This window comes from Salmo trutta, unplaced genomic scaffold (genome assembly GCF_901001165.1).
Source record: "Salmo trutta unplaced genomic scaffold, fSalTru1.1, whole genome shotgun sequence".
NCBI classification, from domain to species: domain Eukaryota; kingdom Metazoa; phylum Chordata; class Actinopteri; order Salmoniformes; family Salmonidae; genus Salmo; species Salmo trutta.
The window spans coordinates 168,180-186,017 of NW_021822630.1; positions in this window are offsets into that span (position 1 = coordinate 168,180).

Consider the following 17,838-nt stretch of genomic DNA (forward strand, 5'->3'; position numbering starts at 1 on the left):
GGCTGAGCGGGAACTGTGCTTCCTCAGAGGTAGGGAGGCGAGCAGGCCAGACGTGGATGAACGGAGTGCCCTTGTTTGGGTGTAGGGCCTGATCAGAGCCTGAAAGTACGGAGGTGCCGTTCCCCTCACAGCTCCGTAGGCAAGCACCATGGTCTTGTAGCGGATGCGAGCTTCAACTGGAAGCCAGTGGAGAGAGCGGAGGAGCGGGGTGACGTGAGAGAACTTGGGAAGGTTGAACACCAGATGGGCTGTGGCGTTCTGGATGAGTTGTAGGGGTTTAATGGCACAGGCAGGGAGCCCAGCCAACAACGAGTTGCAGTATTCCAGACGGGAGATGACAAGTGCCTGGATTAGGACCTGCGCCGCTTCCTGTGTGAGGCAAGGTCGTACTCTGCGAATGTTGTATAGCATGAACCTACAGGATCAGGTCACCGCCTTGATGTTAGTGGAGAACGACAGGGTGTTGTCCAGGATCACGCCAAGGTTCTTAGCACTCTGGGAGGAGGACACAATGGAGTTGTCAACCGTGCTGGCGAGATCATGGAACGGGCAGTCCTTCCCCGGGTGGAAGAGCAGCTCCGTCTTGACGAGGTTCAGCTTGAGGTGGTGATCCGTCATACACACTGATATGTCTGCCAGTCATGCAGAGATGCGATTCGCCACCTGGTTATCAGAAGGGGGAAAGGAGAAGATTAATTGAGTGTCGTCTGCATAGCAATGATAGGAGAGACCATGTGAGGATATGACAGAGCCAAGTGACTTGGTGTATAGCGAGAATAGGAGAGGGCCTAGAACAGAGCCCTGGGGGACACCAGTGGTGAGAGCACGTGGTGCGGAGACAGATTCTCGCCACGTCACCTGGTAGGAGCGACCTGTCAGGTAGGACGCAATCCAAGCGTGGGCCGCGCCGGAGATGCCCAACTCGGAGAGGGTGGAGAGGAGGATCTGATGGTTCACAGTATCAAAGGCAAGCAGATAGGTCTAGAAGGATGAGAGCAGAGGAGAGAGAGTTAGCTTTAGCAGTGCGGAGAGCCTCCGTGACACAGAGAAGAGCAGTCTCAGTTGAATGACCAGTCTTGAAACCTGACTGATTTGGATCAAGAAGGTCATTCTGAGAGAGATAGCAGGAGAGCTGGCCAAGGACGGCACGTTCAAGAGTTTTGGAGAGAAAAGAAAGAAGGGATACTGGTCTGTAGTTGACATCGGAGGGATCGAGTGTAGGTTTTTTCAGAAGGGGTGCAACTCTCGCTCTCTTGAAGACGTAAGGGAAAACCCCCCTGATTTGGACAAAATAACATGGGAACATATTGGCATAGCACAAATCATACACACGGTTGTAAATACCACCGAAAGCGGTCCATCTCCGTGCCAATCATATGGCAATTTTCCGATGGCAATTGCCAATTGTAACACCCCAAATTTCCTTGAGATGGCGAGCGCGCTCCACCGTGGATTTTCATACAGCAAATGATACCCAAGTCTACACCCAATGGTCAGATTTTGATAAAATGAATTTTTTTTGAAAACTTATCACCCCTTAAAAAAGTGGTTTCTGGACCGTTTTTCGAATTTTTTTCGATTTTTATGTCAATTACACATGTGTAAGAGCTGTATAAACATGCTTATGACGTTTTTTATTGACGTCGTTTTTTGGGTTGCTTTTGCTTGTGCACAAGGCATTTTTGTGCATTTTGAATATGATTTCATAGGAAAAAAGTGACATTTTTTTTTCTTTTTTTGTTGCAAAATGACATGTCCAATGCTTTTTTTGTCAATTATGAAAGTATTGAATGTGCCAAATCACAGCAAATATCCAATAGATGGCTAGAGCTCTCCGCAGTGAATTTTTATATTGCAAATGTAACACAATTTTGAAAAAATGACATATTTTTTGAAAACTTTTCAACCCCTTAAAAATTGGTTTCTGGACCATTTTTCGAATCTTTTTCGATTTTTGTCAATTACACATGTATAAGAGCTGTATGGACATACTTTTGACATATTTTATTGACATCATTTTTTGGGTTGTTTTTGCTTGTGCATAGGGCATATGTTTTGTGCATTTGGAATATGATTTCATAGGAAGTCAAAAGTGACATATTTTTTTCTTTTTTTGCCAAATGCCATTAGAAATGTGCAAATGAAATGTCAATTCTTTTTTTGTCAATTATACATGTATGAAAGTATTGAATGTGCCAAATCAGGATGTTTGTCCGTTTGCCATGTACGATCATAGGAAGTCGGTTTCCAAACCCAAAAGTCAGTGAACCATGGTCCAAATGGCATTTATACTGCCCAAATGATATATAGCCATATGTTAAGCCATGAATCAACGCAGATGGTCTACTTGTCATGTATGATGAGGGAGAAGTGGGACTCTGTTGGTTTTAACATTTTTAACGAATTTGACATGCTCAGAATGCATAATTGACTGGCCCGATGATCTTGGGATGGCCGTGCAGTGACTGTGGTTCCTCTCCATCGCTCGTTGTGTTGATTTCATCATGTCAACTTTGGTGATATTTTTTGCTGTTGAATCATATTGCAAATGCGCGTTACGTTTGCAATATTGCGCGTTACGTTTGCAATATGATTCAATGGGCATTTAGCATCACGAATTTAAGCATGCTCAAAAATACTGCAGAAATGCATAATTGACTGTCCCGATGAACTCGGGATGGCCGTGCAGTGACTGTGGTTCCTTTCCATCGCTCGTCACCCAGCAGTCAGCATCCATCAGTCAATTAGATGTAATTCTGACACCAAACTGATACCATCTGACACCAAATCCACTTTTTCCAACTCGTATAGAAGCCAACAATCACATATGTCAGAGAAGGCCCATAATTCACAGCGCTTTCAATTTTAACCATAAAACACATAAAACACATAGTTACGTTATAGCTGCGGGTCCAGCTCTGACAATATGTGTAGGCCTATGTGAGGCGACCCCGAATCCCAAGTTTCGGCTTGATAGGTCATTCGGTGCCCGAGCAATGGCCTTAATTGGTGCTGAAAATCCACTTTTTCAGGGCGTTACTACGGGGTCCCTGAATGAGCTATCGGACAGAGACATTGGGGTCTGTCTCTATGGGCCGAGGTGGTTGCAATGCACCTAGTCTTGCGACTCTGGGACATTTCTACATGTCGCCATGTCCGTGATATTCAAAATGAATTGAACATATTGCAAATGCACGAAGCGGTTTCTCGGTCTGAAAACCTTCTAGAGCCCCATAATTCACTGTGCACTATCGACTTGAGCTCTAAAACAGGTTTCTAAAATTTCGGAGCTCTAGGTCTGACGGTTCTTGAATCGTTTGAACGAAAGGAACAATTGAAGGCGGTATAAGCCTCTAAGACCCACACTATGTCCCTATGGCCATGCTGTGTGTGTGTTTTAGTTTTTTTTTGCAAAAAGAATAGACACACGTTGTCTTTGGGGTAGGCATATACAGAATCCTGAATATGAAGTCTCTACCTTAAGAATTGACTGAATGACATAGGGTTGAGTTGCGTGATTTTCACAATGTGCAGGTTATATGACAATAGTTCTCGGCTGTTTTTAAGAACTTCCGGTTGTCACAGGAAGCTCTTACTCAACACACGTTGTCTTTGGGGTAGACATAAACAGAATCCTGAATATGAAGTCTCTACCTTAAGAATTGACTGAATTACATATGGTTGAGTTGCGTGATTTTCACAATCTGCAGTTAATATGACAATAGCTCTAGGCTGTTTTTAACAACTTCCGGTTGTCACAGGAAGCTCTTACTCAACACACGTTGTCTTTGGGGTAGTCATAAACAGAATCATGAATATGAAGCCTCTACCTTAAGAATTGACTGAATGACACATGGTTGAGTTGCGTGATTTTCACTATGTGCAGGTTATATGACAATAGCTCTAGGCTGTTTTTAACCACTTCCGGTTGTCACAGGAAGCTCTTACTCAACACACGTTGTCTTTGGGGTGGACATAAACAGAATCCTGAATATGAAGTCTCTACCTTAAGAATTGACTGAATGACACATGGTTGAGATGCGTGATTTTCACTATATGCAGGTTGGCCATATGACAATAGCTCTAGGCTGTTTTTACCAACTTCCAACTTGGGGTAGACATAAACAGAATCCTGAATATGAAGGCTCTACCTTAACCTGTTGGGGATAGGGGGCAGTATTTGCACAGCCGGATAAAAAACATACCCGATTTAATCTTGTTACTACTCCTGCCCAGTAACTAGAATATGCATATAATTATTGGCTTTGGATAGAAAACACCCTAAAGTTTCTAAAACTGTTTGAATGATGTCTGTGAGTATAACAGAACTCATATGGCAGGCAAAAACCTGAGAAGATTCCTTACAGGAAGTGGCCTGTCTGACCATTTCTTTCCCTCCTTGATCATCTCTATCCAAAACAGGGGATCTCTGCTGTTACGTGACACTTCCTACGGCTCCCATGGGCTTTCAGAAGGCGGGAAAAAGCTGAATGATGTAATTCCATCCCCAGGCTGAAACACATTAGCGCGTTTGGCAAGTGCTCTATCAGACTGAGGCTCGTGCATTAGGGGATCCCATGCTTTTACTTTCACTCTCTTTGTATTAAAAAACTATTTCCCGGTCGGAATATTATCGCTTTTTTACGAGAAAAATTGCATAAAAATTGATTTTAAACAGCGGTTGACATGCTTCGAAGTACGGTAATGGAATATTTCGAATTTTTTTGTCACGAAATGCGTCGTGTTCGTCACCCTTATTTACCCTTTCAGATAGTGTCTTGAACGCACGAACAAAACGCCGCTATTTGGATATAACAATGGATTATTTGGGACCATTATTTGTTATTCAAGTAGAAGTCCTGGGAGTGCCTTCTGATGAAGAACAGCAAAGGTAATAAAAATGTTCTTATAGTAAATCTGACTTTGGTGAGTGCTAAACTTGCTGGGTGTCTAAATAGCTAGCCCTGTGATGCCAGGCTATCTACTTAGAATATTGCAAAATGTGCTTTCACCGAAAAGCTATTTTAAAATCGGACATATCGAGTGCATAGAGGAGTTCTGTATCTATAATTCTTAAAATAATTGTTATGTTTTTTGTGAACGTTTATCGTGAGTAATTTAGTAAATTCACCGGAAGTGTTCGGTGGGAATGCTAGTCACATGCTAGTCACCTGCTAATGTAAAAAGCTGGTTTTTGATATAAATATGAACTTGATTGAACAGACATGCATGTATTGTATAACACAATGTCCTAGGTGTGTCATCTGATGAAGATCATAAAAGGTTAGTGCTGCATTTAGCTGTGGTTTGGGTTTATGTGACATGATATGCTAGCTTGAAAAATGGGTGTCTGATTATTTCTGGCTGGGCACTCTGCTGACATAATCTAATGTTTTGCTTTCGTTGTAAAGCCTTTTTGAAATCGGACAGTGGGGTTAGATTAACGAGATTCTTGTCTTTAAATAGCTGTAAAATAGTCATATGTTTGAGAAATTGAAGTAATAGTATTTCTAACGATTCAAAAATCGCGCCACAGGATTTCAGTGGCTGTTACGTAGGTGGGACGAGTTCGTCCCACATGCGCCAGAGAGGTTAATAATGTGTCCCTGAACAAAGGGGGTGTCAAAATCAAAAGTAACAGTCAGTATCTGGTGTGGCCACCAGCTGCATTAAGTACTGCAGTGGACTGCACCAGATTTGCCAGTTCTTGCTGTGAGATGTTTACCCCACTCTTCCACCAAAGCACCTGCAAGTTCCCGGACATTTCTGGGGGGACTGGCCCTAGCCCTCACCCTCCAATCCAACAGGTCCCAGATGTGCTCAATGGGATTGAGATCCGAGCTCTTCGCTGGCCATGGCAGAACACTGACATTCCTGTCTTGCAGGAAATCACGCAAAGAATGAGCAGTTTGACTGGTGACATTGTATGCATGAAGGGGAGGATGTCTTCCCTGTAACGCACAGCGTTGAGATTGCCTGCAATGACAACAAGCTCAGTCCGATGATGCTGTGACACACTGCCCCAGACCATGACGGACCCTCCACAACTAATTCGATCCCGCTCCAGAGTACAGACTTCAGTGTAACGCTCATTCCTTCGACGATAAACGCGAATCCGTCCATCACCCCTGGTGAGACAAAACTGCAACTCGTCAGTGAAGCAATTTTTGCCTGTCCTGTCTGGTCTAGCGATGGTGGGTTTGTGCCCATAGGTGACGTTGTTGCCGGTGATGTCTGGTGAGGACCTGCCTTACAACAGGCCTATAAGCCCTCAGTCCAGACACTCTCAGCACTGATGGAGGGATTGTGTGTTCCTGGTGTAACTCGGGTAGTTGTTGCCATCCTGTAGCTTTTCTTTATTTTTACTATTTTCTACATTGTACAATAATAGTGATGACATCAGAACTATGAAATAACACATGGAATCATGTAGTAACCAAAAAAGTGTAAAATGTCATGATGCTTAGTTGAAGGTATGGTTTAGTAACGTGACGTACCTCATTTTTTTAAGTGGGGATAAATACATTTTTCTTCGCAGTGCCCAAAGCATGACACAGTTAAAACTGAAATGGGAAGCGGGAAGTGTGTTTGCAGAGGACCACTCTCACCTTTAAGGTGGCAGGGACTGAAGTGCAAACGTGAGTGTCATTAATATGAATAGCATAGGTGGCTATTAACAAAAAAATGGCATCATTGGCTAAAGTTGCAATTTCCTATACACTCCACCTTCATCCATCTATTCAACCATCCCTCAATGTGTTCATCAACCAACCCACAATGGATCTCATCTAATATTCAATATTTTTCCTAACATCTTTTAATATTCTGCCTATTTAAGGGATTTTTACTTCCCCATTAACTCATGGATACCATTTTTATGTATGTGTTTAGTTTGAAATTGCGAACTAGCCTTAGCACAATGTCTGGAAGTCTACAGGAAAAGCTAGCATGCTTTTTTATTGACAAAATCCTGAACTATCCCTTTAAGCGCATCTAAGGGTTTGAAGTCTTGAGTTCTGAACAATTTTGTTTTCTTACAGATTGTTCCACAGTTTGGCATAAGCCTTGTTACTACAACACAGAGGATATACAGAGGGTGGTGGATTCAAGTGTAAGTTTCCATTAAATGTTGGGCCACTTGTAAAATACCAACAAATGCAACAATGTGGCTATACAATTCTATTATTTCTATGTTTCTGCTAATATAGGACCTAAATTGTCTTGTCACTAATACCAGGAATCCAGTGAGGAAACCTGTACGTCCGATGAGGAGTACGTGCCAGACTCCATGAATGATCTTGAAGATTCAGAAAATGGGGATGGTGTAAGTTCTGAATTAGGAATTGCTGAAGTTAAAGGTCAAGGAGACACCATACAAACAGAAGAGTGCACAATGCAAATATACTATCAACCAACGCCACCCCAGGCTAACGCAAATACAGGATATTTGCCATTGAAGCAAGAAGTCTACAATGCAAGTACACAGTGAACAGTTGCCACCCCAGGCTAAACCAAATATTGGGTCTTCACCATTTGAAAAGAGCAAGCACAACTTCTGCTTTGTTTGTGGCAAGCTGCAGGAAAAAATCGCAAGGCATTTCAAAAGCCATGCAAAAAAACAACGCAGAAATAGCTAAAGCTATCAGTTTCCATCCAGGTTGGAAGACGAAAAAACATTTACTTGAACATCTTCGGAATACAGGAAACTTTCTTCACAATAATAAAGTTCTCTACAGTGGAACAGGGGCCCTAAAGGTGAGAAGACGATACAAGAAAGGGAAAACAGGAAAATATGAATATTGCTGTCATTGCGAAGGCATTTTTGCCTGCTTGGAGCTATAGAGGCATATGAGAAGATGTGTCACCAAATCAGAAGGTCCAGTAGGTCAGGGGCCATTTGAGAGGCAAATGGCTGATGTAGCTCAGCTCCCAAGAGATACGCCTGAAGGACTTGTCAAGATGTTCAACACAATGACACCTGACGAAACAACGGATGCTGCCAAAAATTATCACTGCATTTTAGAGTATGCAAAGTTCTTATTCAAGAGGCTTGTATATGATATGACACAACAAAAAATATATTAGACAAAAAATCTGGGAACTTGGGAGGTTGTTGGTCACCTTGAGAAAGTCAACGTCACTTACCACTGTAGCAGAAGCCATCAAGCCAGCCAATTTTGATATAGTTATTCGAGCTGTCAAAGAAACTGCCAAGTTCAACGAAAGTGAAAATACCTACGGAATTCCTACCCTTGCTGTGAAGTTAACACTTTTCAGCAAGTTGCAATCATGAAATACAGAAATAAACAGTTTTTCACAAACAAGGTCTAAATCATGTTTGATGCACTCTGTATGTACCATTATTGCTGTACTGCTTAATCAGGATGATAGGAACACTGTTGACACTAGTCAGCAAGTTGCAATCATGAAATACAGAAATAAACAGTTTTTCAAAAACAAGGTCTAAGTCATGTTTGACTCACTCTGTAAGTACCATTTTGCTGTACTGTTTAAACTCGATGAAAGGAACACTGTTAACACTTTTCAGCAAGTTGCAATCATGAAATACAGAAATAAACAGTTTTTCACAAACAAGGTCTAAATCATGTTTGATGAACTCTGTATGTACCATTATTGCTGTACTGCTTAATCAGGATGATAGGAACACTGTTGACACTTTTCAGCAAGTTGCAATCATGAAATACAGAAATAAAAAGGTTTTCACAAATAAGGTCTAAATCATGTATGATGCACTCTGTAAGTACCATTTTTGCTGTACTGCTTAATCAGGATGATAGGAACACCGTTGACACTTTTCAGCAAGTTGCAATCATGTAATACAGAAATAAATAGTTTTTCACAAACAAGGTCTAAGTCATGTTTGAGTCACTCTGTAAGTACCATTTTGCTGTACTGTTTAAACTCGATGAAAGGAACATTGTTGACACTTTTCAGCAAGTTGCAATCATGAAATGCAGAAATAAACCGTTTTTCACAAACAAGGTCTAAATCATGTTTGATGCACTCTGTAAGTACCATTTTTGCTGTACTGCTTAATCAGGATGATAGGAACACCGTTGACACTTTTCAGCAAGTTGCAATTATGTAATACAGAAATAAATAGTTTTTCACAAACAAGGTCTAAGTCATGTTTGAGTCACTCTGTAAGTACCATTTTGCTGTACTGTTTAAACTCGATGAAAGGAACATTGTTGACACTTTTCAGCAAGTTGCAATCATGAAATGCAGAAATAAAAAGTTTTTCACAAATAAGGTCTAAATCATGTATGATGCACTCTGTAAGTACCATTTTTGCTGTACTGCTTAATCAGGATGATAGGAACACCGTTGACACTTTTCAGCAAGTTGCAATCATGTAATACAGAAATAAATAGTTTTTCACAAACAAGGTCTAAGTCATGTTTGAGTCACTCTGTAAGGGAATACCCCCCTGATTTGGACAAAATAACATGGCAACATATTGGCATAGCACGAATCATACACACGATTGCAAAAACCACCCAAAGCGGCCCATCTCCGGGCCAATCATATGGCAATTTTCCGATGGCAATTGCCAATTGTAACACCCCAAATTTCCTTTAGATGGCGAGCGCGCTCCACCTTGGATTTTCATACAGCAAATGATACCCAATTCTTACCCAAGTCTCAGATTTTGATAAAATGATTTTTTTTTTGAAAACTTAGCACCTTGTAAAAAAGTGGTTTCTGGACCGTTTTTCGATTTTTTTCCGATTGTTATGTCAATTACACATGTATAAGAGCTGTATGAACATGCTTCTGACGTTTTTTATTGATGTCGTTTTTTGGGTTGCTTTTGCTTGTGCGCAAGGCATATGTTTTGTGCATTTTGAATATGATTTCATAGGAAAAAAGTGACATTTTTTTTTTCATTTTTTTGCAAAATGACATATCCAATGCTTTTTTTGTCACTTGTGGAAGTATTGCAAGTGCCAAATTACAGCAAATATCCAAAAGATAGCTAGAGCTCTCCGCAGTGAATTTTCATATTGCAAATGTAACACAATTCAAGTCCCAAGAGTCAAATTTTGAAAAAATGACATATTTTTTGAAAACTTTTCAACCCTAAAAAAGTGGTTTCTGGACCGTTTTTCGAATTTGTTTTGATTTTTATGTCAATTACACATGTATAAGAGCTGTATGGACATACTTTTGACATATTTTATTGACGTAATTTTTTGGGTTGTTTTTGCTTGTGCATAAGGCATATGTTTTGTGCATTTGGAATATGATTTCATAGGAAGTCAAAAGTGACATATTTGCTTGTGCATAAGGCATATGATTTGTGCATTTGGAATATGATTTCATAGGAAGTCAAAAGTGACATATTTATATTTTTTGCCAAATGCCATTAGAAATGTGCAAATGAAATGTCGAATTCTTTTTTTGTCAATTATACATGTATGAAAGTATTGAATGTGCCAAATCAGTATGTTTGTCCGTTTGCCATGTACGATCATAGGAAGTCGGTTTCCAAACCCAAAAGTCAGTGAACCATGGTCCAAATGGCATTTATACTGTCCAAATGATATATATCCCTATGTTGAGCCATCAATCAACGCAGATGGTCTACTTGTCATGTATGATGAGGGAGAAGTGGGACTCTGTTGCTTTTAACATTTTTAACGAATTTGACATGCTCAGAATGCATAATTGACTGGCCCGATGATCTCGGGATGGCCGTGCAGTGACTGTGGTTCCTCTCCATCGCTCGTTGTGTTGATTTCATCATGTCAACTTTGGTGATATTTTTTGCTGTTGAATCATATTGCAAATGCGCGTTACATTTGCAATATTGCGCGTTACGTTTGCAATATGATTCAATGGGCATTTAGCATCACAAATTTAGGCATGCTCAAAAATACTGCAGAAATGCATTATTGACTGGCTCGATGAACTCGGGATGGCCGGGCAGTGACTGTGGTTCCTCTCCATTGCTCGTCACCCAGCAGTCAGCGTCCATCAGTCAATTAGATGTCATTTTGACACCAAACTGATACCATCTGACACCAAATCCACTTTTTCCAACTCGTATAGAAGCCAACTATCACATATGTCAGAGAAGGCCCATAATTCACAGTGCTTTCAATTTTAACCATAAAAAAACATAAAACACATAGTTACGTTATAGCTGCGGGTCCAGCTCTGACATTATGTGTAGGCCTATGTGAGGCGACCCCGAATCCGAAGTTTCGGCTCGATAGGTCATTCGGTGCCCGAGCAATGGCCTAATTGGTGCTGAAAATCCACTTTTTCAGGGCGTTACTACGGGGTCCCTGAATGAGCTATCGGACAGAGACATTGGGGTCCGTCTCTATGGGCCGAGGCGGTTTCAATGCACCTAGTCTTGCGACTCTGGGACGTTTCTACATGTCGCCATGTCCGTGATATTCAAAATGAATTGAAAATATTGCAAATGTACGAGGCGGTTTCTCGGTCAGAGAACCTTCTAGAGCCCCATAAATTACCGTGCACTATCGACTTGAGATCTAGAACAGGTTTCTAAAATTTCGGAGCTCTAGGTCTGACGGTTCTTGAATCGTTTGAACGAAAGTAACTATTGAAGGCGGTATAAGCCTCTAAGCCCCACACTATGTACCTATGGCCAAATTGTGTGTGTGTGTTTTTGTTTTTTTTGCAAAAAGAATAGACACACGTTGTCTTTGGGGTAGGCATATACAGAATCCTGAATATGAAGTCTCTACCTTAAGAATTGACTGAATGACACATGGTTGAGTTGTATGATTTTCACTATCTGCAGGTGGCAATATGACAATAGCTCTTGGGTGTTTTTAACCACTTCCGGTTGTCACAGGAAGCTCTTGCTTCACACACGTTGTCTTTGGGGTAGACATAAACAGAATCCTGAATAAGAAGTCTCTACCTTAAGAATTGACTGAGTAACAGATGGTTGAGTTGCGTGATTTTCACTATGCGCACGTAATATGACAATAGCTCTTGGGTGATTTTAACCACTTCCGGTTGTCACAGGAAGCTCTTGCTTCACACACGTTGTCTTTGGGGTAGACATAAACATAATCCTGAATAAGAAGTCTCTACCTTAAGAATTGACTGAGTAACAGATGGTTGAGTTGCGTGATTTTCACTATATGCAGGTGGCAATATGACATAAGCTCTTGGGTGTTTTTAACCACTTCCGGTTGTCACAGGAAGCTCTTGCTTCACACACGTTGTCTTTGGGGTAGACATAAACAGAATCCTGAATAAGAAGTCTCTACCTTAAGAATTTACTGAGAAACAGATGGTTGAGTTGCGTGATTTTCACTATGCGCACGTAATATAACAATAGCTCTTGGGTGTTTTTAACCACTTCCGGTTGTCACAGGAAGCTCTTGCTTCACACACGTTGTCTTTGGGGTAGACATAAACAGAATCCTGAATAAGAAGTCTCTACCTTAAGAATTGACTGAGAAACAGATGGTTGAGTTGCGTGATTTTCACTATGCGCACGTAATATGACAATAGCTCTTGGGTGATTTTAACCACTTCCGGTTGTCACAGGAAGCTCTTGCTTCACACACGTTGTCTTTGGGGTAGACATAAACAGAATCCTGAATAAGAAGTCTCTACCCTAAGAATTGACTGAGTAACAGATGGTTGAGTTGCGTGATTTTCACTATCTGCAGGTGGCCAAATGACAATAGCTCTTGGGTGTTTTTAACCACTTCCGGTTGTCACAGGAAGCTCTTGCTTCACACACGTTGTCTTTGGGGTAGACATAAACAGAATCCTGAATAAGAAGTCTCTACCTTAAGAATTGACTGAATGACAGATGGTTGAGTTGCGTGATTTTCACTATATGCAGGTTGTCCATATGACAATAGCTCTAGGCTGTTTTAACCACTTCCCGTTGTCACAGGAAGTTCTTACTCAACACACGTTGTCTTTGGGGTAGACATAAATGGAATCCTGAATAAGAAGTCTCTACCTTAAGAATTGACTGAGTAACAGATGGTTGAGTTGCGTGATTTTCACTATGTGCAAGTAATATGACAATAGCTCTTGGGTGTTTTTAACCACTTCCGGTTGTCACAGGAAGCTCTTGCTTCACACACGTTGTCTTTGGGGTAGACATAAACATAATCCTGAATAAGAAGTCTCTACCTTAAGAATTGACTGAGTAACAGATGGTTGAGTTGCGTGATTTTCACAATGCACACGTAATATGACAATAGCTCTTGGGTGATTTTAACCACTTCCGGTTGTCACAGGAAGCTCTTGCTTCACACACGTTGTCTTTGGGGTAGACATAAACAGAATCCTGAATAAGAAGTCTCTACTTTAAGAATTGACTGAGTAACAGATGGTTGAGTTGCGTGATTTTCACTATATGCAGGTTGACCATATGACAATAGCTCTAAGCTGTTTTAACCACTTCCCGTTGTCACAGGAAGTTCTTACTCAACACACGTTGTCTTTGGGGTAGACATAAACAGAATAAGAAGCCTCTACCTTAAGAATTGACTGAGTAACAGATGGTTGAGTTGCGTGATTTTCACTATGCGCACGTAATATGACAATAGCTCTTGGGTGTTTTTAACCACTTCCGGTTGTCACAGGAAGCTCTTGCTTCACACACGTTGTCTTTGGGGTAGACATAAACAGAATCCTGAATAAGAAGTCTCTACCTTAAGAATTGACTGAGTAACAGATGGTTGAGTTGCGTGATTTTCACTATCTGCAGGTGACAATATGACAATAGCTCTTGGGTGTTTTTCACCACTTCCGGTTGTCACAGGAAGCTCTTGCTTCACACACATTGTCTTTGGGGTAGACATAAACAGAATCCTGAATAAGAAGTCTCTACCTTAAGAATTGACTGAGTAACAGATGGTTGAGTTGCGTGATTTTCACTATGCGCACGTAATATGACAATAGCTCTTGGGTGTTTTTAACCACTTCCGGTTGTCACAGGAAGCTCTTGCTTCACACACGTTGTCTTTGGGGTAGACAGAAACAGAATCCTGAATAAGAAGTCTCTACCTTAAGAATTGACTGAGTAACAGATGGTTGAGTTGCGTGATTTTCACTATCTGCAGGTGGCAATATGACAATAGCTCTTGGGTGTTTTTAACCACTTCCGGTTGTCACAGGAAGCTCTTGCTTCACACACGTTGTCTTTGGGGTAGACATAAACAGAATCCTGAATAAGAAGTCTCTACCTTAAGAATTGACTGAGTAACAGATGGTTGAGTTGCGTGATTTTCACTATATGCAGGTTGACCATATGACAATAGCTCTAGGCTGTTTTAACCACTTCCCGTTGTCACAGGAAGTTCTTACTCAACACACGTTGTCTTTGGGGTAGACATAAACAGAATCCTGAATAAGAAGTCTCTACCTTAAGAATTGACTGAGAAACAGATGGTTGAGTTGCGTGATTTTCACTATGCGCACGTAATATGACAATAGCTCTTGGGTGATTTCAACCACTTCCGGTTGTCACAGGAAGCTCTTGCTTCACACACGTTGTCTTTGGGGTAGACATAAACAGAATCCTGAATAAGAAGTCTCTACCTTAAGAATTGACTGAGTAACAGATGGTTGAGTTGCGTGATTTTCACTATATGCAGGTTGACCATATGGCAATAGCTCTAGGCTGTTTTAACCACTTACCGTTGTCACAGGAAGTTCTTACTCAACACACGTTGTCTTTGGGGTAGACATAAACAGAATCCTGAATAAGAAGTCTCTACCTTAAGAATTGACTGAGTAACAGATGGTTGAGTTGCGTGATTTTCACTATCTGCAGGTGGCAATATGACAATAGCTCTTGGGTGTTTTTAACCACTTCCGGTTGTCACAGGAAGCTCTTGCTTCACACACGTTGTCTTTGGGGTAGACATAAACATAATCCTGAATAAGAAGTCTCTACCTTAAGAATTGACTGAGTAACAGATGGTTGAGTTGCGTGATTTTCACTATCTGCAGGTGGCAATATGACAATAACTCTTGGGTGTTTTTAACCACTTCCGGTTGTCACAGGAAGCTCTTGCTTCACACACGTTGTCTTTGGGGTAGACATAAACAGAATCCTGAATAAGAAGTCTCTACCTTAAGAATTGACTGAGTAACAGATGGTTGAGTTGCGTGATTTTCACTATATGCAGGTTGACCATATGACAATAGCTCTAGGCTGTTTTAACCACTTCCCGTTGTCACAGGAAGTTCTTACTCAACACACGTTGTCTTTGGGGTAGACATAAACAGAATCCTGAATAAGAAGTCTCTACCTTAAGAATTGACTGAGAAACAGATGGTTGAGTTGCGTGATTTTCACTATGCGCACGTAATATGACAATAGCTCTTGGGTGATTTCAACCACTTCCGGTTGTCACAGGAAGCTCTTGCTTCACACACGTTGTCTTTGGGGTAGACATAAACAGAATCCTGAATAAGAAGTCTCTACCTTAAGAATTGACTGAGTAACAGATGGTTGAGTTGCGTGATTTTCACTATATGCAGGTTGACCATATGGCAATAGCTCTAGGCTGTTTTAACCACTTCCCGTTGTCACAGGAAGTTCTTACTCAACACACGTTGTCTTTGGGGTAGACATAAACAGAATCCTGAATAAGAAGTCTCTACCTTAAGAATTGACTGAGTAACAGATGGTTGAGTTGCGTGATTTTCACTATCTGCAGGTGGCAATATGACAATAGCTCTTGGGTGTTTTTAACCACTTCCGGTTGTCACAGGAAGCTCTTGCTTCACACACGTTGTCTTTGGGGTAGACATAAACATAATCCTGAATAAGAAGTCTCTACCTTAAGAATTGACTGAGTAACAGATGGTTGAGTTGCGTGATTTTCACTATCTGCAGGTGGCAATATGACAATAGCTCTTGGGTGTTTTTAACCACTTCCGGTTGTCACAGGAAGCTCTTGCTTCACACACGTTGTCTTTGGGGTAGACAGAAACAGAATCCTGAATAAGAAGTCTCTACCTTAAGAATTGACTGAGTAACAGATGGTTGAGTTGCGTGATTTTCACTATCTGCAGGTGGCAATATGACAATAACTCTTTGGTGTTTTTAACCACTTCCGGTTGTCACAGGAAGCTCTTGCTTCACACACGTTGTCTTTGGGGTAGACATAAACAGAATCCTGAATAAGAAGTCTCTACCTTAAGAATTGACTGAGTAACAGATGGTTGAGTTGCGTGATTTTCACTATATGCAGGTTGACCATATGACAATAGCTCTAGGCTGTTTTAACCACTTCCCGTTGTCACAGGAAGTTCTTACTCAACACACGTTGTCTTTGGGGTAGACATAAACAGAATCCTGAATAAGAAGTCTCTACCTTAAGAATTGACTGAGTAACAGATGGTTGAGTTGCGTGATTTTCACTATCTGCAGGTGGCAATATGACAATAGCTCTTGGGTGTTTTTAACCACTTCCGGTTGTCACAGGAAGCTCTTGCTTCACACACGTTGTCTTTGGGGTAGACATAAACATAATCCTGAATAAGAAGTCTCTACCTTAAGAATTGACTGAGTAACAGATGGTTGAGTTGCGTGATTTTCACTATCTGCAGGTGGCAATATGACAATAGCTCTTGGGTGTTTTTAACCACTTCCGGTTGTCACAGGAAGCTGTTGCTTCACACACGTTGTCTTTGGGGTAGACATAAACAGAATCCTGAATAAGAAGTCTCTACCTTAAGAATTGACTGAGTAACAGATGGTTGAGTTGCGTGATTTTCACTATCTGCAGGTGGCAATATGACAATAACTCTTGGGTGTTTTTAACCACTTCCGGTTGTCACAGGAAGCTCTTGCTTCACACACGTTGTCTTTGGGGTAGACATAAACAGAATCCTGAATAAGAAGTCTCTACCTTAAGAATTGACTGAGTAACAGATGGTTGAGTTGCGTGATTTTCACTATATGCAGGTTGACCATATGACAATAGCTCTAGGCTGTTTTAACCACTTCCCGTTGTCACAGGAAGTTCTTACTCAACACACGTTGTCTTTGGGGTAGACATAAACAGAATCCTGAATAAGAAGTCTCTACCTTAAGAATTGACTGAGAAACAGATGGTTGAGTTGCGTGATTTTAACTATGCGCACGTAATATGACAATAGCTCTTGGGTGATTTCAACCACTTCCGGTTGTCACAGGAAGCTCTTGCTTCACACACGTTGTCTTTGGGGTAGACATAAACAGAATCCTGAATAAGAAGTCTCTACCTTAAGAATTGACTGAGTAACAGATGGTTGAGTTGCGTGATTTTCACTATCTGCAGGTGGCAATATGACAATAGCTCTTGGGTGTTTTTAACCACTTCCGGTTGTCACAGGAAGCTCTTGCTTCACACACATTGTCTTTGGGGTAGACATAAACAGAATCCTGAATAAGAAGTCTCTACCTTAAGAATTGACTGAGTAACAGATGGTTGAGTTGCGTGATTTTCACTATGCGCACGTAATATGACAATAGCTCTTGGGTGTTTTTAACCACTTCCGGTTGTCACAGGAAGCTCTTGCTTCACACACGTTGTCTTTGGGGTAGACAGAAACAGAATCCTGAATAAGAAGTCTCTACCTTAAGAATTGACTGAGTAACAGATGGTTGAGTGCGTGATTTTCACTATCTGCAGGTGGCAATATGACAATAGCTCTTGGGTGTTTTTAACCACTTCCGGTTGTCACAGGAAGCTCTTGCTTCACACACGTTGTCTTTGGGGTAGACATAAACAGAATCCTGAATAAGAAGTCTCTACCTTAAGAATTGACTGAGTAACAGATGGTTGAGTTGCGTGATTTTCACTA